Source organism: Canis aureus, chromosome 5 (assembly GCF_053574225.1).
Source record: "Canis aureus isolate CA01 chromosome 5, VMU_Caureus_v.1.0, whole genome shotgun sequence".
Taxonomy (NCBI): Eukaryota; Metazoa; Chordata; class Mammalia; order Carnivora; family Canidae; genus Canis; species Canis aureus.
Genome location: NC_135615.1, coordinates 61,911,028 through 61,931,065, shown reverse-complemented (window position 1 = coordinate 61,931,065; position 20,038 = coordinate 61,911,028). Strand labels below are relative to the sequence as shown.

At 43.1% G+C, this 20,038-nt stretch overlaps 2 long non-coding RNA genes across 3 annotated transcripts in view; one reads left to right on the top strand and one right to left on the bottom strand.

The window, feature by feature from the left end:
- Nucleotides 1–6,987: 6,987 nt before the first annotated feature.
- On the bottom strand, nt 6,988–18,575 carry LOC144314369 (uncharacterized). The gene is made up of 3 exons (XR_013380244.1): nt 18,450–18,575; nt 16,899–17,009; nt 6,988–7,176 (listed from the first exon to the last, which is right to left on the bottom strand). It is a non-coding gene; the product is annotated as an uncharacterized LOC144314369 (long non-coding RNA).
- Nucleotides 18,393–20,038, top strand: part of LOC144314370 (uncharacterized) — a 19,025-nt gene continuing 17,379 nt past the window's right edge. The window contains exons 1-2 of one of the 2 annotated variants that reach the window (XR_013380246.1): nt 18,393–18,755; nt 19,789–20,005. This is a non-coding gene — a long non-coding RNA (uncharacterized LOC144314370). The remainder of the gene's footprint in view (nt 18,756–19,788; nt 20,006–20,038) is intronic. The other variant, XR_013380245.1, reaches the window with a different exon arrangement.

Sequence of the window (20,038 nt, the reverse complement as noted above, 5' to 3'; positions counted from 1 at the left end):
TCTTCTGATGTCAGCCCCAGCCGTTGGGTTAACACCACCCTGTGGTGTACAAATCACCAAGCTAGACTCCCTCCTGTCCTGGCACTGTCAACATATGCTTCCGTCATGGAACACATCGCTGTGTCCTGGTGTTTTCCAGTAGAGTTGAAATTCTTCAAGGGATTGCTTTTTTTTCCTCCTCTGTATTCTCGGCATCTAAAACAGGGTCTGTCACATATTTATAAATGGCACTGTGACTGGACAACTGTCTCTGCACGATGACAGATCTTGATACTTTACAATTATTAACTCATAGAGATCTGTTTTCTCAGATAAAGAAACAGACCCAATTAAAGTTAGGTCATCTGCCCAGGTTCTCATTACCAAGCAAGTGGCGAGTAGGATTTGGACCTGAATCTGTCTCCCAAACCCACACTTTTTATGTCATACCCAGGACTAATGGAGCGTGAGGTGGAAAATGACAAGTTCCTACAGGAACCATATTTGAAACACCATGGGACTTGTGGAAGGAATCACCATTGGCCAGGAAATCTCCTGGGCATATCTACCCTCCAGGATTCTCAAATAACATCCGAGTGAGTCCAAGAGCTTTCTTCCCTGCTCATTTTCGAGTGGGAGTTTGTCCATGGCAGTGTGCTATACCTTTTTGCCATTAGACCCGAGAGCCATAGGAGATTAGCCTCTTCAGTGGAGGAGAAGGAGAGCACTGTGGCCCGGTTAATCAGAAAGCATGCCAAGGTACTTCCACTAAGCCCCAAATAGCTGTGCTAATGCAGGGCAAGCAGCAGCCCGTGAGCCACTTAGCAACTGAGCTTGAGCCTCTTAGTGGTGGGTAAATCCAACCATGGCTCACACAGGAAGCCACCTGCCAGAAAACCACTTGGTCACAGCACCATCCCCTGCCTGCCGCCATGTGTCATGCTACCTCATCAAAATCACTCAGCTGCTCCTTAAAATTTGTGAAGCTAATCCTTGACCATTCAACCCATTCTTGCCAAGCTCATGCTTACTGGTCATTAGCTACAACACCAACTTACATCGTCTGTGAAAAAGGATTTGTGGTGATATTTCTGGCCTTTGAACTTAACATACGATGGAGGGATGCCTTCTCACAACTCACTAACCTGCTCCCGTTAGAAGGAAGTCTTCTGGTTCAAATGAACCAGGGTAACTTACAGAGTAACTATTTCTGTTGTTTCCTCTTCTATGACCTTGCCTTTTTAAAGAAACATCTATGGTTTTGTTCACTTCCTTACTTTTGAAAAAAAAGTCATCCTCTTAGAAATCAAAAGTCATCTCTTCTTCATTTTAAGTAGTAGGAGGTAATAACTCATCAGGCTTCCCTTTTTGCTTGGATTGCCAGGAAGCTCCAACCAGAATTTTTCATTGCGTATGCTTTCCCTTAGCTTAGATAGAGTCACCATAATCACTACCCCCTTATTACTCAACATTGTTCTTTTTCTATTCTTTTACTGTTTCTGACCTTTTTTGGGGGGGAGGGGGGAAATTACCTAATTCTTTTTTGAAAGGCAGAGGAGTATAAATAATTGAATCATTCTTGACCCCAATACACACTGCAGATAAACGTAGTCTTTCAGAAATGATTCTTCCCTTCACCCTGCCATTGTAAAATTCCCGCTGGCACATCCTTCATATGAGCAGAGAATCACTGATTCTATACCTTGCATTTGGCCTCCAGCCTAGACCTCAGACACAGACGCGGAGTTAAGGCCCCTCTTTGAGAACTCAGGACGATCAATGTTATTGCCACTGGCAGATTCCGGGCCCCTCCCACAGCCTCCCTCCAACAGGTTACAGGATCAAGATATTCTGATGCTTGTTATCACTTATTATGGCTGACATACAACCATCCGAGAATAACATCTATTTTAATGTCTGAATTATTTTTTCTAAAATTAATGGGCAAGATCCTAAAACTCTCCTTATTACAAAAGACAATTTGATTAATCACAAATAAAACCCCTCTGAGCATAAAACGAATAAGGTTTGAGCCACTTCGAGTCATTTTTTCCTGTCTGATAAAACCATTATCACGTTTACAGCTTTTACAATGCTGAACCACATTCCTTTGATCATCTTATAAAATTAATTGATCTTGCTTATCTATTGTTCTATTTTAAATCATTTAATTGAGGATATTAAGAGAAGTAATGGTAACAACTAAGGCATTTATTAGGCACTGATGTTCAAACTTGCAGTATGATTTTCATAATCTGAATTTCTCTATCACCAAATTCTATTCTTGTGGGAATTTACATATAGAACACCTCTAGCCACAAATAATTTGCTATTGCTTAACGTTCTGAAGGACAGACATACGCTGTGGCAAATCACTGTAGCTATACTTAATTTTAATTATTCTTTTAAATCAGATAGATACCCTGCAGTGAAATTCTTATAATTAAATAGAAATTAAAAGTTTCTAAAAGCCTTAATTTCAACTTCAAATTTAAATGCAAATGAATGCAGGGAAGAGTCTCCCTCCCCCACCCACACTCTCCAAAATTATGAGAGAATTCCCTAAAAGCTTGGGCTGATTATGAAAGCTTATTTTGGCTTCAAAGAGACCCCTCAGCTCCAAAACCATTTCATTTTGTGAGGCCAGGCCAGTGCCACCAACTAGATAATCTGGAAGACCCAGGTTCCCCAAATGACAGATGCCCAAGAGAATTCTTTTAGTTTGAGTTCCCCTGGAAGTAGAACCTGTGAGAAGGATGCAAGTGCAAACTGCAGGGAAGTGGTCCCAGGAAACTGAGCCGTAGAATAGAAGAGCGAGACAGAAAAGGAAGGTAGCCAATAAGAGGTATGTTAAATCAGTTGAACTGGGACTTGAGCCTGCTGGAGAACACTGGAAGTCAGTGTAGAATGCGGTGGGTCTCAGACTTATCCCATCAGATGAGTGAGGGAGCTGGGGTGTTTAACCACCCCTCCTGTCAGGCCTTGATGTGGTGTGCTTCCGAGCAAGTCAGCTCCCTGGCACTGAAGTCCTTGTGTGTGAGCCTAGTGAGGGCCTCAGCCTGAGAAAGACCCCAGGGAAAGGGCCTCAGGTCCTGAGAATCCCCGAAGGACCTGAAGAAATCAGGCCCCAGGGGGTACAGACAGCATCCCCTGCAAGGAGCTAGCCTAGAAGTTCCAAACTAGATGCAGCCGGCAGCTGTGTTTCCGTTGACTCATACAAAGTTGTTTTGTTTTTGTTTTTAACATTGAAAAGTTTTACCCAATTCTTGGGATGTCTGCATTCTTTGAAAAAAATTGATCTAATCGATATAGGACAGGATTGGAAACTTTGGAGCAAATTGACTAGCCAAAATTTGGCGACTAAGTTGTGTGTGCCAAGTATGTAGCCTGTGGCATATATTTACACAAAAGACCCCAAGACTAGGTCCTTGTCCTCCAGAAAGTGACAGATCCTCCCTGCAGCAAAGCGGTGCCAAGTGGTCTCTGAAGCTCGGAGGAAGATGCAACATGAGAAGGACTAGCTCTCAGAGTCCTGGGCATATGCACCAAACTTTTTTTTTTTAAAGATTTATTTATTTATTTATTTATTTATTTATTTATTTATTTATTTATTTATTCATGAGAGACAGACAGAGAAAGAGAGAGAGGCAGAGACACAGGCAGAGGGAGAAACAGGCTCCACGCACGGAGTCCGACATGGGACTCGATCCTGGGACTCCAGGATCACGCCCTGGGCTGAAGGCAGATGCTTTTTTTTTTTTTTTTTTTTTTTAAGGCAGATGCTTTTAACCGCTGAGCCACCCAAGGATCCCAAATGCACCAAACTTTGTTCTCCAGCTATATCCTGGGACAAATGTGCCCTCCAGGCCTACCCATGGTCCAGCCATGATGGACTTATATAGCACTTGGGGGTGCACCAGGCACTCTTTTAAGTGCAGTGCATGCATTTAGACTCTTTGAATTCTCGTGACATCTTATGGGGGTAGGGACTATCTATGGGGCAGGAAACATCTTTCCCACAGAGAAGTGGATGCTCAGCAAAGTTAAGTAACTTTGTCAAGGTAACACAGTAAGAAGCAATGCAGTCTGAATGCACTCTGAGTCCAGAGTTTGGGCCCTTAACCAGTAGAGCACTGTCTCTAAATGCCTTCCAGAAACAGAACCAATGCCTACCTCCTCTCTCGTGTTCCTGTCACTCCTCCCAGCTAGAGCCCTCCTGAGTCATCCTGGTAATTCAAGATCCAGCTTCCTGGCTCCCTCCAAGGTCTGCCTAGACTCTCCACCACTCCAATCACAAACTTTTGCTGAATTTCTGCATCACCTTGTGTCTGACCTCTGCAACCTGACACTGAACCCCACAGGGTCACTGACAGGGATCACAGTTCTGAGGGTAGGAAAAAACATATGGCAGGCAAAACCACAACTGGCTAGATCAAGTTCTCATCCAAAAATAAGAAAAGTGGCATTAAACATATTTTAAAAAATACATTGATATCGATGTTTCAGACAGCATCTGTTTCTGAAAAAAATTAGCTTCTTTGCCTCTAGGAACTGCTGTGGAAGGTGACATTGGCTGTGACCTCAAGGTGCCCCAAGAAAGATGTGCCCTTGACTTTTACGCCATAGATCTCTATTAAAGTTATCAGACTGGCTCTTACTGATTTGAAATTTTAATGTCATCTGCACCTGAAGTCATATCTCTGTTTTCCAAAATCCTCAACAAAATGTTAGTGTCTTCACAAATGATTAAGGTCCTTATGGATACATTTTTTTCTGGACTATCTCTCACTCAAAATTCACAAAACTCTCTTTATACAACACCCTAGGTCTTTCCACATCTTCATGAAGTAAACTTAAAAGTCTTCAGGGGCAGGTAGGTTATGAGAGCAAGTAAAGTGACCCAGGTAAGAAATAGGACAAATTGAAGGTCACTGGAATGTAGGTACCTTCTATTACTGAGGGAAACCCCAAAATCCATATCGCAAAAATCTCCCCGATGATAAATATTGCCAACTAATTTAATTTTTTTCAATGTAATGCAGGCCAAATTTCATACGTGTGTGTGAGCTGCAGAGACCCAGTTAGTAGGCTAGTAGGCAGTGCGCCTAGTAGGCAGTCATTGTCATGTTGTTTAAGCACGTGAACTTGTCACATATCCATGGTGACAGAGGTTAAAGTTCTGAAATCTACACATAAAACCAGTGCTGTGATTGCCAAGGGTTTCGATGCTTCTTTTGAGGCTTTTCCTTCCCAAAGCAGTAAACACCCAAAGGAGACTTGCACCTGTCAACCAATTGAGTCTTTCATTCAACAAAAATTTGTGAGCACCTGCCCTATGCAAAGTCCCGCACTAGACACTGGGGGAACAGGAGTTAACAGGAAGACCAAAATTCTCCTCCTTCATGGAACTTACCTCTTAATTAGAAGATGACATCCACCACACCTGAGAAAATAGGAGTTGGGGCAGGTGCCGGACGAGACACATTGAAAGGACTGATGTCACTGGGTGCTGAGCTCAATGCAGCCAGGCTCTACCAGCTGCCCAGCCCACAACCCACTTCCACTTCAAACCCGGGAACCTCACGGTCATTTTGGATCTCATTTTTTGCCTACAAGTAGCCGTATCCCAAGCCAGATTGAATATAAGCCCTGGCACTTTCTCTGCTTCATCTCTGCCCACGCTTCGAGGCTGTACACGGCAGCTTTGATTGTTTCACTGAAAACCATTTAGCAGACGAAATATCTCCCCGCAACGAGTGATCGTCCCTTGACCTGTCCTTTCAGGCTGAAGTCAGCGGGAGATGCTAAGAAGGCACGTGTGTTATTTGACAAGTGTTACATCTGCTACAACAGCAGAGACACAACCTTAACGCTCATCGCATGGTGCCATTTTGAACCCGGTGCGCTGGCGGGATGGCATTAAGGGGTAATGGGAAAGCTGATGGCTCACGGCTGACACACCGGGATGCACAGACAGCAAAATAGCAGAGCGGTTATTTGCTGTGATTATGATCGTAACCCTAACACGGGACTCAGACACTCATTTTGCTCCAGAGACGTGCATGTGCGGCGCGGGGGTTCTTGAGCCGCTTTGTGGTTGAGAGAGTGGGGACATCTCGGTGACACGTAGCAAATCAAAGTGAGGCTCTCCCCCACCCCCATTCCCATCCTCGCAGAAATAACACAAACTCAAGGACACTTGCAATAGGAGCAGCCAAGGAGTAGTGTTCTTACTAGAAGGGATTAGATGAAGTGTGGGTAAAAGCAAGTCTCATCTCCTCATGGAAAATACTGGATGTGGACATAGTAGAGGAGTAGCAGCAGGCTATCCGGGTTCAAGTTTTAGCTCCATCTAAGCTGCATGAATGGAAGGTATTTTTATTTGTTTTGTGAGGTTGGTGTCTTCTTCAGTTGCCACAGGACTGCCACTGTCAAATACGGAGCCCTAGTAAGGGGCTCCATCCGAGGCCCATTTTACAGATGAGGAAGCAGAGACCAAGGAAGTTGAGTGCTTCCTGGAAGTCACACACCAAGTATCTCCTCTGGGCCAAGCAGCACTGTCCCCTGTGCTGGACCCAGAGAGGATTCAGATGGGCCCAGCAAGGAAGCATGAAGTATCACTTCTGCTTGGGGTAGAGATTGACCAAGGTGAGGGGAAGCCCACAGGAGTGTGAGACAAACTTCAGGATACTGGTAGTGGGTCTGTCTGCACCCAAATCCCATTCTCCTTTTTAAATAATTGCCTATTTTGACTTACAGAGCCATTTAGATTCCACTGATCTATCTACCATGGGCACTAGAAAGAAAGAATATATATGTTCTAGCTAACTGATATAGGACATATCAGTTAAAAGCTTTTCAGTCATGAGTGATGGGAAATACAACTCAAACTGCTTAACAAAAGAATACTTTGCATTTTAATTTTATTCTTATTTTTTTCACAAACTGATCATTTTTGTTATTTTAATTTTTTTCAACAAATAATTTTTGAGTGTGTTCTTATAGGTAAAAAAAAAAAAAATAAGATTGCCACCTTCAGGCATGGCTGGATCCAGTGGCTCAAACAACATCATTAAGATTCAGTTTCTCACCACTTCTTAATTAATGTTTCCCTCCATGTTGGCTTCACCCTCAGGCGAGTTTTCTCCATGTGGCAGGTCCCCAGCAGCTCCGGGTTCATTCTTCATAGCTCCCAGCCTGACGAGAAGAGAAAGCTTCTTTTCTCCACGCAGCCTAAACAAAATTCCCATGCCTGACTCTCATTAGCCCAAGTTCTCTAACATGTCTATCTCTGAACCAATTGCTGTGGCCAGAGATAGGATTGTCTGATGGACCAAATCAAACCACAGGCGGGCAGTGGAGTCCACACTCCCCAAACTACGTTGGCTGAGGTTACAAGAGGGGGCAGTTGCCCTGGAAGAAAACTGAGGTGGTTGTCAGAGGGCTGATCTGAGACACAAAGATGCCCACCAAAGGAGGCTGGCCTTTGAAGAGAAAGCTAAGACCATGAGGAACCCCTGTGCCGGTGGTGGGCCTGGGGAAGGTGGAGTGGAGGTCTCCCCAGGTTGCTAGGATTTCATTCAGTGGAAAACATGCAGGTAATTTTAATTCCAAAGAAATAACCAGATTGAGCAATTTCCTGTATTGGTATTCCAAAAAAACTAACTAGCAAAACCGAAAACCAACAGCGACAACAAAAAAGCCAACACCAGCCACACACCAAGCACCTCTGCCTTCGGTGCCTACTGCTAGAGCGCTGACAGATTGCCAACACCCCTGCCACGGGCCTTGTTCAGCAACCTACATATTTAGGCCGCCTTCTCGGGGGCACTGGATTCCGTGGCAGAGACACTCTTGCATATTTATTGCAACGGTGCTCTGCGTGCATGCTGTGTGTTGGCTTGCTGGCTCCTCACGTCTGTTTCCAGGCTTTCTATTGATTTGAATAAAATCATAATTGCCACGGAAGCCTTTGTAACTCAACTGGAAGTGATCCACTCCCCAGTGTAAGATGTACCATTTGATGTCATTCTAGAGTGTTCTTATCTCGTCTCCGAGTGACTCAGAGTATTCTGGGTTGCTTGACTCTCTCCCCCTTGCAGATGCCAGATGGAATCCTGCAGATTAAGGGGTCGAGAACAGTCAGTGTCCACAGCTGAAGAGAGAGCACTGCTGCAAGCTGCGTGGGGCTGGGGTTTGCTTGCGGAACTGTAAGCCCTTCAAATAGCTCCTGTCCTAGAGTTGGTGAGCACTACTTTGAGATGATTCTTGGCCTCAGTTTCTCTTATTGGAGAGAAAGGGGTGGGGAAGCAGCTGTAGGAGAAAAAGCTAGAGTCCAGCTGTGTTAAAACTTATTTGAGTTTCATGGTTTCCCACAAAGCTTGAAATAAACAGCATTTGGGCACGAGTCACCACGCCACCAGCCCCAGAGGTGGGTCTTCTGATGGACTCATCTTGCACGACACAAAGACACTCACTGTTCTACGCTTCTAAAGATGATGGGCCGTTCTCAGGCACGAGTCTGAGTGCACACCCCCAGGCTTGGAAAATCTACTTCCTCTGACCGCGGCTCCCTCATGACCGGCCTCATGCGTCAGTGAGAAGTCTGGCCCAGGACCGGCCCATGGGGAATTTGAGCATCAGGCTAACTGGCTTCTGGAGGGAAGGGACCATCGGAGGGATTGGGAATCTGGGATCTTGCAGTGTTCCCTATGTGCGGGTATGGACGGCAAGGGGGCTGGAGACAGAGGCCAGGAGTGACAAGCAGGAAAATAAAAAAGAGAAAAAGGCTTGTTTGCCACTTAGACAGAAAGGGATGATCATGTGCAGTGTTCCCTAGATAGTTCAAAGCAAAAAAAAAAAAAAAAAAAAGAGTTTCTAGATGGACTTATTGGCCACTACTTTCGAATGGTACCGTAACAACAAAAAGGTTTGCCTCTGGAGGTGTCTACTTTTCTGAGCATTTCTCCTCTTCTGTGGGCTGTAGACTCATAAGTTCACCAGCAAATCGGGGGCTCCTGAGTCCAGGTATGGATGCTGCTTGAATTTGCACCTCCCTCCCACTCCCCCTGCCACCAGTTTCAAATCCAGAAGCTTAAACTGAGTGTCCGTGTTAGCTTGCACTCCAGGAGTCAAGAGAGTCTTCTTGGCCTTGGTTTTCAACAAGAGGGGTCAGCAGATATGGATTCAGCCAGTTTGAGGGGAGAATACCCTCTGTGGCGGGAGCTGGGCTAGGGCAGGAGATACTCAGGTTCGAAGGTCCTCGGAGGGCTCTCATTGAGAACTCCGCACTGATGAATCAGTTATGAACAATAAACTGTTCAGACAGTGGCAGTGGGGGTGCAAAGGAAGGGGTGCCAGTTTGTGAAGGGGGAAGCACCAGCAGGAAGGGCTTGAACCGGGCCCTGAGCCCCCTGAAAGATGAAGACGTGCGCTCATATAGCATTCAGTCTTTGCCAGGAACCGGCCCAAGAGCTTTGCATCCATGAAATAATTTCATCTTTACGAGTCTGTGATACAGGCACAGCTGTTATCCCAGATAAGGAAACCGAGGCACAGCCACAAGACCAGGACAAGGGGGAGGCCCTAGAGTATCTCCCCACATTTTACACCCTACCAACTTCCCTCACTCTACTCCTAGCCCTGTGCGCAGAGGGCCCGGGACTGGCTGAAGGTCAATGGCTAGTAAGTGGCAGAGCCGGGATTTGGAGCAAGGTGGTCTGGCCGCAGAGTCTGAGCAGAGTCAAGTCATGCTGGCCCTCCACAAGTGCGTATGGAGCCCCCCCTAGAAGCCAGGCACTGCTGTGAGCACGGAGTATAAAGACAGGAAAACCCACGCTGTCCCTGCCCACAATCTAGTATGTGTGGAGGATTATCAAGGAAGCAAACAGAAAATGACAGCTCTGATATGCACTGCAAATGAGAGGTCCATAGCGCTATGAGGATAATAACAGAGGGATCTGAGCCAGTCCAGACGAGGGCCAGGATTGGGAGGGAGGAGTGAGCTTCCCAGATTGAAAACAGAGCCAAGATCAGAAGCCCGAGTAGCAGTTTGCTACAGAAAGGAGTCAAGTGTGTCAGGCCAAAGGAATAGCACATGAAAAGCCCCTTCCTGCCGCTGGAGTGAAGGGAGTGGTCAAATGTATACCTACCTGGAGAGGCAGGTGGGGGCACAGGCCCTGGGGACTATGATAGAGTTTGGTGCTGATCCTGAGGGTGCTGGGGATGGGCTGGGAGGAGCTCCAGGAAGAGCAGACAAGTAAGGAGTAAGGAAGCCATGGCAATAGTGGAAGGAAGAACGGGGAAAGACTGTTCTAAGACAGGTGCTAAGGGTGTGGAGCAAAGGAAAAGGTCCCAGGAGACATAAAAGGGGGACAACAGCCAAGACGTGGCCACCAGCTGGAGGTGGAAGATGAGGATGACCATGGTGGCTCTCCAACACTTCTTAAATTGAGCCACTCTGCTGAGTGTTAGTGGTGTCCCATTAAGGTTTTAATTTCTCTCTCCCTGACGAATCCTAATATTGAGTACCTTTTCATATTCTTCTTGATCATTCGTGTATTTTCTCTTCTGAAGTTCCAGCTCAAGTCTTCTGGCTTTGTGTGTGTATGTGTGTGTGTGTGTGTGTGTGTGTGTGTCTTTTTGTTTTGTTTTGCCCATTTTGAAATTGGTTTGTCTTCTTGATATTGATTCGTAGGAGTTCTTTATATATTGTGGATATGAATTATACTTTGTGAATATCTTCTCCCAGCCTGTGGTTAGCTTTTTAAATTTTACAACAGTTTCTTTCATCAAGAAGAGGCTTAAATTCTGATTCAAGTTTGGTTTATCAGTATCTTCTCTTACATGGTTAGTTCTTTTTGCGTCCTACCAAACCTGGCCTGCCCCAACATTATAAAGATATTCTCTACATTTTCTTTAAGAAGTCTTATGGTTTCAACTTTTACAATGAGGGTATATACGCCCCCGCTGGTGTCCTGGGGGTGCTGGGAGGGTAAGTGAGATGACAGGTCTGGGGTGTTTTCTTCTTGCAGAATGCCAGCTCACAGCCTGGTTCCACCCACTGCGTAGCTAAGGACTTGGTTACTACTTGCCCTCTAACTCCCCCTTCTAACCCACTGTGGCCCTCCAGTGCTGACTTCCAGAGGGAAGAGGCCAACATCCTGCTCCCGGGGAGAAAACACGCATGCATTTTTGGTTTGTGTTTAATCACTGCTGGCACAGAGTGTGATGCTGGTGAAATTTTACTTGCTCCATCTTTATAAAATATTTCGTCTTTTAATTATATGAACTGCCAAGATCCGGGTGCCTGCTTTAGTCATTTCCCCACTGAGCTCTCAGCACCATCTCTCTGTGGCCTCTTCCGAGCATCTATCACGTGTTTGCAATCGCTCCAAAACCATGAATCATATTTAAATGCTTTCCATATCCCATAATTCTCCTTTTACTGCTCTATTCAGTTAATTACACTTGCTCCCTATTCATTGGAGACATACAGTTTGGGCTGGGATTTGGAGAGAGAGGGAGAAAAAAATGAAAACAAACTTCATAATGAAAGTTCCTTCATATTTGTGAGGTTTAATCCAGGTTTGTGTTTCAGCTTGCACTTTGAATTCTTTCTCTAACTGCTCCTAAGTAACTCCATCTGCCTCTGGGTCGGTTCCCATCCTTAGACTCATTGGTGGAAATCCCTTTGTACAAGGATTGCCTTCATATTTAATATATTTCTAACATATCATCAGCATCGCACCCACTCATGTCAACCACATCAGGCCAGATCGCTCCATTTCTCCAAAGAACTGAAGACTTAAAAATGTGCACAGCACAGCCAGCTGGTGGGTAGCAATGCTACTTCTTTTAAATAGTAAAATTGAAAATGTTTGTAAATGCACGTGCGTGTGTGTGTGTGTGTGTGCATGTGTGTGTACACAGTTGGGGAGAACGGGTGATTGAGTGTAACGCAGAGGAGTTAGCAACAGGAATATTGACCTGATGCTGGCATCAGCCCACAAACCTGGCATTTCATTAAACAAAGAGAGAAATAAAATAATACTAAAGCTTTATCAGTTTATAGAAATTCCAACCTGGGGGAGGGTGCCTGGGTGGCTCAGCTGGTTAAGCAGCAGACTCTTGGTTTCAGCTCAGGTCATGATCTCAGGGTTCTCTAATGAAGTCTTGCCTGGGGCTCTGCACATGGCATGGAGTCTGCTAAATTCTGTCTCCCTCTCTCTCTCTCCATCCCCTTCTACTACTGCTCTCAGGCTTGTTTCAGTGCGTACTCACGCACACGTGCATGCACACACACACACACCCTCTCTCTCTTTTTCAAATAAGTAAATAAATAAATATGGAAAATCTTAAAAAGAAATTCCAACTGGGAACACAAGGTGAAAAATGAAAGGTGATATCCTGCCTATGGTCTCCATGGTCCACATGATGACTCCCTGCTCTCGCTCTGACTCCTCTTCCTCTCTTCTCCCCTGTACTCTGCTTTAAGCACACTGCCCTCCTTTCTGTTCTTCAGATACACCAAGACACTCCCACCACAGGACCTTTGCACTGGCAGTTCCCTCTTCCTGAAATGCTCTTCCTGGAGCTAGCTTCTTCACTTTCTTATGTTTGTATTCCAAAAAGTGCCTTCTCAGTAAGGTCTTCTTTGGTCCTCTTATCTAACATTTCAACAACCACCACACCAACACTTTCTTTACCTTCCACTGCTTCCTTTGCTTTGCCTTAGTACTTGTGACCATTGGGCACACTACTTATTGTAGTTATTTTTTTTTTCTTCTCTCTCATCTTTTTCCCTACTAAAATGAAGCTCTGGGGAGTGGGTTTTTTTGTTTCCTTTTGCTCACTGCCATATCTCCTGGTGCTGGCATGGAGAAGGTACTCAATAAAAATTTCAGCTAGATGAATAAACAAAGCCACAAAAAAAGATAATTTTCAATGCAGGGAACAGTGTAGCATGTTGCTGTGGGAGAATCATTCAAGTGAGTGTGAAAACTGAGGACCATCAAAGAAAGTGCAGTTGGTGAGATGATCTACTGGTTACCAATCCCTTATCCCATCTTTCTTTCTATAGGTAATTTGAAGTCATATAATATGTAAGCCTTTGTGTGGCTTCTTTTACTTAACACCACGTTTTGGAAGTTCACCCATGTTGTAGCAGATAGCAATACTTCATTTTTTTCATAGCCAAATAATATTCTAGTTTAAGTATGTACCACATTTTGTTTATCCATTCATCTGCTGATGGACATCTGGGCTGTCTCCATCTTTGGCTATTGTGAATAGTGCACAATGACCATGGGTATACAGGTAATTGATATTTAAGCAAGTACCTGTAGATATTCCTGACTTTTGAGTATATGCTTAAGAGTGAAACTGTGGCTTTATGTGATAATTCTATGTTTAATTTTTTGAGGGACTGCCGAATTGTTTTCCATAAAGACTGAACCATTTTACATTCTTCCTCCAACATACAAGAGTTCCAGTATCTCCACATTGCCACCAAGACTTGCAATTTTCTGGGTTTTGACTGGAGCCATTCCAGTAGGTATAAAGTAGTACCTCATTGTGGTTTTGATTTGCATTTCTTTAATGACTAGTTTGTCATTTCTCTAATTTCCCAACTGACTAGTGATGTTGAATATCTTTCCATATGCTTATTGGCCACTTGTATATCTCCTCTGGAGGGCTACATTTCAAGTCCTTTCCCCATTTTCAAAATTGGATAACTTGTCTTTTTGTGGTAAGATTTTGTTGTTGCTGTCATAAGAGTTCTTTATATATTGCAGATACTAAACCTTTATCAGATAGATGATCTGTAAACAGTTTCTCACATTCTGTAGGTTTATTTGCTTGTTCTTGACAATGTCCTTTGATGCACAAAAGTTTTTAACTTTCATGGAGTTCAATTTATCAATTTTTTCTTTTGTTGTCTTTGGTGACACATCTAAGGATCTTTGCCAAGTTAAAACTCATGAAAATTTACTCTTATGCTTTCTTCTAAGACTTCTATAATTTTGGCTCTGGTATTTAGGTTGTTGATCCATTTTGAGTTAGTTTTACCATATGGTATGAAGTATAGGTTCAACTTCATTCTTTTGTAGCTACATATCCAATTGTTCCAACATCATTTATTGAAGAAACTATATTTTCTCCATTGAATGGTCTTGATACCCTTGCTGAAAATCAACTGGCCATGGATGTAACTTTCATGCCTTGGCTTTGGGGACTTAACACTCACTCTGGCCTCTATCTCCTTTTCAGGCTCCACACCTTCTTCCTAGCCATTAAGGCTCAGTTCTGTGAATATTTTTTTTTTTTTATCACTCCATACTTGCTCTTTAGGCAATCTCTAGCCTTAATTACCACTCATTTGTAAATAATGCATAAATGTGGATTTCTTGCTAACTCCTTTTCTCAGAGGTTCAAACATGCACATCCAACTGCTAACTTGCATGGGTGTACGTGGCTGTCAGAAAGTCATCTCAAAATTCACATGTCTGAAACAAAACTATGGAGCTTTTACCTCATTACCTTGTTCTCCTCTGATGTTTCCTATCTTAGTTAAGAGTATAATGAGTTCTCCTGTTACCCAAGCCCATTGTCTAAGGGTCAGTCCTCCCTAACCTCCCATGGCTGATCTTCCAGCAAAGCCTATGAATTACATATCTTATCAATCTCTCAAATCCACCCATTTTCTTCCTTCTCTACAAGTACTGCACTATATTTGAGGCCTATGTAAAAAAAAATCCATAAACATTATTTGGGAACATAACGTTTTTAAAAACAAATGAAAGGATATACCATGTCCATGGACAGGAAAGTTAATATTGCACAGATGTCAATACTTCCCGGTTATAGACTCAATTCAATTATAGTCAAAGTAATTATTCATTTGCACAATAAAAAGTCACATTGGTTGAGTACTAAATGTTGACTGCTAAGTACTAAGTGACAAGGCAATTTAAGAAGTGTTCTGCAAAAAGAAATTAATAATAATAAATAAATGAAAAACTAAGAACCCTTCTGCAAATTAAATGGGCAGAGATATTGAAGATGTTGTGGAAAATAATAATGAATAATAAACTGATAAACACAAAAACATAGCATAAAACTGTAATTATTAAGCCAGCACTTTACTGACACAAGAATAGACAAAGAAATCAATGGAACTAGACATAGATTTCTGGAATGTCAAATTTCTGAGCAAATGATTGCAATCAGCAGTTTTAGAAAAACCAGTTAGCTACAGAACAAAAAGACATTTTGCTTCATATCCTATACCGGATAAAAATAACTTCTAAATCAATACAAAACTGTGTAGAAAGTGAAAAGCTAAGTATCTAAGTAGACATTAAGTAGATATATGTTTTTAGAAGGAAAAGACATTTCTAAGCCTAAATGCAAATGGAAATACCAGGGACATAACAGGAGGTTTGGATGCATAAAAGTGGAAAAGACATTACAATATCTTACATTTAATTAAAATCAAAATGTAAATATTGAATTAAGTAGAATGCAAAATATCTTATATACAGAGGGTTAATATCTTTAAGCTCTAAAGAATGTTTACAAATCAGTAAGCAAAAATGAAAGCCCTTGTAAGCAAATAGTTAAAGAATCCAAACAGCTGTATATATGTATATATACCTACATATACATACATACATATATAATGCATATACACTTATATACATATACACACACATATATATAGCTGTTTATTAAAATGTTTAATTTAATATAGCCACAGATTGCAGACAATAAGAAGGCTTGAAAATGTCTGAATGAATTAGGTATACATACTATGATGGAATACTGTACAGATATTGAATACACTATTTTAAAAAATATCTGATAAAATGAAAGTATGCTCACAATATAATGCAGTGGAAGGAAGAGAGAGTAAAGAAATATATAGGATTAAAGTGTGGGAAGAAATACCATAAAGTGTCATCAATAATTTTTCCTGAAAGGTAAGCATATGGGTGACTTTTATTTATTTGCCATCCTTTCTATCATGTTCTAAATTTTCTATCAAAAGAAAGGTATTTTTGTTACTTAAAATTTCTTTTAATAATATATGCATTATTATTATAAAGCTTTCAAATCGTGGGTTAAAATATGGAATCCTTCCTTGCCTCCTGTCCCCTCTGTGCCTCTCCAAGAGTGATTACTATTAAATTTAATATATGTTCTTCCAGACACGTCTCTACATGTTTACAACATATGAATATACATGATAAATATTTTCACAATAACTAAGGTTATTTAATACAAAACAAAACAAAAAGAACTAGGGGAGCATAAAGAGGATTCGCTAGGTATTCCAGCCAATTATCCAAAAAGTAAAACTCAAGGAATGATGACTTTGCCTTTGTCTCAGGGCTCAATCATTCACTTTGATTTTTGAATGAGCAGAAAAGAAAATGTATGGAAAAATGCTAAGGTTGTGGTGGTGGGCAGGGTACATTACTAGATAGCTCAAATAAATTATAAGCAAATGATATATATATATATATATACATATATATATATATATAAATGTTAAATATATATATATTTATACTAAAATGTTAAACATGCCCCAGTTGGTGCTCTTTGACGCTTTTGAATAAGTATATTTGGGAGAGTAAAAGTAATGTTTGAAATACCAATAAATACAAGGGGAAAGATCGCCTGCACAATGGGAGGGCAGAGCAAGCCATGTGGGGTGTCCCTGTCCTCAAGCCCGGCTCCTGTCGCTCCCCGGGTGCGGGTGGTGGGCAGCAAGGTGAGGCCGAGGATATTCCACGGCTCTAATCCCATTCTACTTTATGACTCGCTGTAGAAATGACCTCTAGCGAGATCTGGCCCTTGTTCTATCCAGCAACTAGATTTTTCTTACAGAAAATAAATTAAAAAGGTGTGACCTTGCTGAAGGCTTGCCGAGAAAATGAGGTACATCTTGTCACAGGCAGAGGAGCCTATTTGTTCAATTTGAAAGGCTGCCGCTTTGCTCCGATTAGAAGTTAAGATAAAGGCTGGGGATGAAAAGAGGGGAAACATTTCTAAGCAAGGAAATTAAAGGGCTACATTGGAGACCCTTTCAGCACTACAGTGGGCTTTTTGTGTGGGGTTTATCGGGCCCCATCAGCCACACCTTGTCCCTGTGCTTGGGGCTCCCTCTCCTCCGTGCACACAAAAGCCTGCCGTGTAGGGAGCGAGCAGAAGCCCCCCCCCCATAGCCATCAGGGGCACCCCCCACCCCCCCACCCGCTGCAGGTCGACGCTGGGAAAGTGACCCACCCAAATTTGACTCACTGGGTAGAAGACTCAAAGTCATTTCGTCCATTTCACTGAAGGGACTCAGTCAAGAAGCTTCCTATCCTCCTGGCCATTAAATGTAATATATCTTGGGAGAACTCCTCCCAAATTCACTCAAATGAAGGGACACTGAAATACCTTTGTGTCCCTGAAAGTTTCAAGCCAACCCATGTTTCCATCCAAAGCCCCTGCAGCAAAGAAGCCCTCTTTCAACTTCTCTCCTCATGGTATAGACATCTTTTATGTCCCAGAATGTCTTTCAACTTTTGAAGTCATGGCTCATTTGGGAAAAGAGGAGGCAAGAAAAAAAAAATGCTGGGCTTTTCCACATGCTTTACATTTCTAGCCAACGTTCTGTTCCCTGGTTCTCTTTGCCCACGATAGCTGTATGGGCCAGACTTCTTAACCTAGGATTCAACGTCTTGATCACATGAGATAAACTCATCTCTCCAGTTTTCTCCCTCCTCATTCTCTCCTACATTTCAGTCTTTAAAAAAAAAAATTATTTATTCATGAGAGGCACACAGAGAGAGAGGCAGAGACATAGGCAGAGGGAGAAGCAGACTCCATGCAGGGAGCCCGATGTGGGACTCGATCCCTGGACCCAGAGATAATGCCCTGAGCCAAAGGCAGACGCTCAACCACTGAGCCACCCAGGTGTCCCTCTGTTCTAGTCTTGAACATATTTTTCACATTTCATATTTCACCTCCATGTCCTTGTGTGAGCTGCTCATGCTGCTGGAATTCCTCTCCTCACCGTACTTATGCGATCATGTGTCTTTGCTTGCTGAGACTGCCTATTTGGGGAGTGTGTTTGTTTGTGAGGGCTGCCATAACACACTAGTAGCACAGACCAAGTGGCTTCAACAACAAAGATTTAGGGCAGCCTCGGTGGCTCGGCAGTTTAGCGCCGCCCTTGGCTCAGGGTGTGGTCCTGGAGACCCAGGATCGGGTCCTGCAGACCCAAGATTGGGTCCTGCGTCAGGCTCCCTGCATGGAGCCTGCTTCTCCCTCTGCCTGTGTCTCTGCCTGCCTCTCTCTCTCTCTCTCTCTGTCTCTCATGAATAAATAAACAAAATCTTTAAAAAAACAACAACGACAAAGATTTATTTTCTAGCAATGTATTTACTGTTGCCCCACGAGGGCAGGGACCATACCCAGCTGGTCTCCATCATCTGCCTAGAGCCTGCAAGAGTTCCACGTCTGCACTTCATCCATCATGGACTGCCCTCCACAGAGCCTAGCATGGCTTCTCATTCTTAGCAAGCCCTCAAAGAAGGTTTGTTGCCACTGGAGTCTGCAGTAATGTTCTAGAACCAGAACAAGATCCAGAAGTGTCTTCAATTTATTAAGAATAACTTAGCTTTGTTCACTCGGGTCTTAGCACAGAGTGCGTAAACACTGAATTATTTGAGAACTGGTGGTAGTGGGAGCCTGAGGATACATCTGTGGAAGTATGCGTGGTGAGAATGGGGCTCAGAAAGAAGGTCATGTATCATCAGCCTGGCTGTCTATCAGGGTCCTGGCTCTGGCATTTACCTGCACAAATGATTTCCCTTCCCTAGGCCCTGTTTACCTATTTGAGATATACCTCAAACAATGAAAAGCCCCTTCTCCATCCCGAAGACGAGGAGGAGAAATAGGGCTTCATCTGGGCCCTCGGTGGTAATTTCATAGTGGTCTAGTCCAATTTCCTTTTCCTCTTCATGAGAACAAGGAGAGAACTGGGGTGGGGGTGATGGATTCCCCCACCAAATCCTGTGGCAAATACCATTTAGCACAGGAATACCTACTATTTCACTTCAAGGTGGCTTCTCTTCCATGATGTCAGCACCATCCCTCTCTTTTCTCAAACCTTAGCCAAATCTGCTGGGCATATGAAGGGCTCATGTGGGTGGGTTTTAATGCAGAAACCAAAATGACTAAGTCTCATACCTGAGCTGAAGGATCTCGAGTGATGGGAAGCATGGAAGTATGGCAAAGGAGTCCACAGAATAACACAATGAACCAAAAAAACAAAGTCATGTGGGATGGAAAAAATGCCCCCACCTCCACCAAGTCAAGGAGTCAGTTACCAACTACCCTCCAAAATCTCCTGAGAGGTTAGGAAGGTCATGGGACTCTCTTCATGCTTGGAATGGGATCAGGTCAATTTCTTTTGGTTCTCAAGAGAAGGATACCTCAGCCAACATCTGAATGAGGCTAAGATGCCACAGTTGGAGGAGTCAAGTCTCATGGCCTTCTCCAATATTAACACTCCAATCAAAATGTTTCCAGAAACATTTAAACAGTACTTGGTTACCATTTTTAGTTTGGAGACAATAGTTTTTAGAAAAGAACTGAGCTTCTTCCAATATTATGCACCCCCCCATCCCAGAAATACTCTCTTTAGATGAATGTCCAGCAGAACAATTGGTCTATTGAATGAAGCCCAAAAAGTCTTACTATCAGCAAGAAGATCCCTGGGCTTAATCTTATTATGTCGATCTTATTTAGCATTCTAAGAGTGTTGGATGCTTGGTCACCTGGAAGAACAGGGAAGAAATGCCACCAACTACCAGGAAACCCAACCATCAGAAATGCCTGCTCCTTACAACAGCCAGTGACAAGGAGAATTATGACACCCTCACAATATTACTAAACACTGTCAGGAACAAATTGCGGTGTCCGACCTTAATGATTGCTGGCTGAGACTGCAGGCTGAGGCTGCCTTGTGAATATTTCTGTAGACATAGTTCTTTAGAGT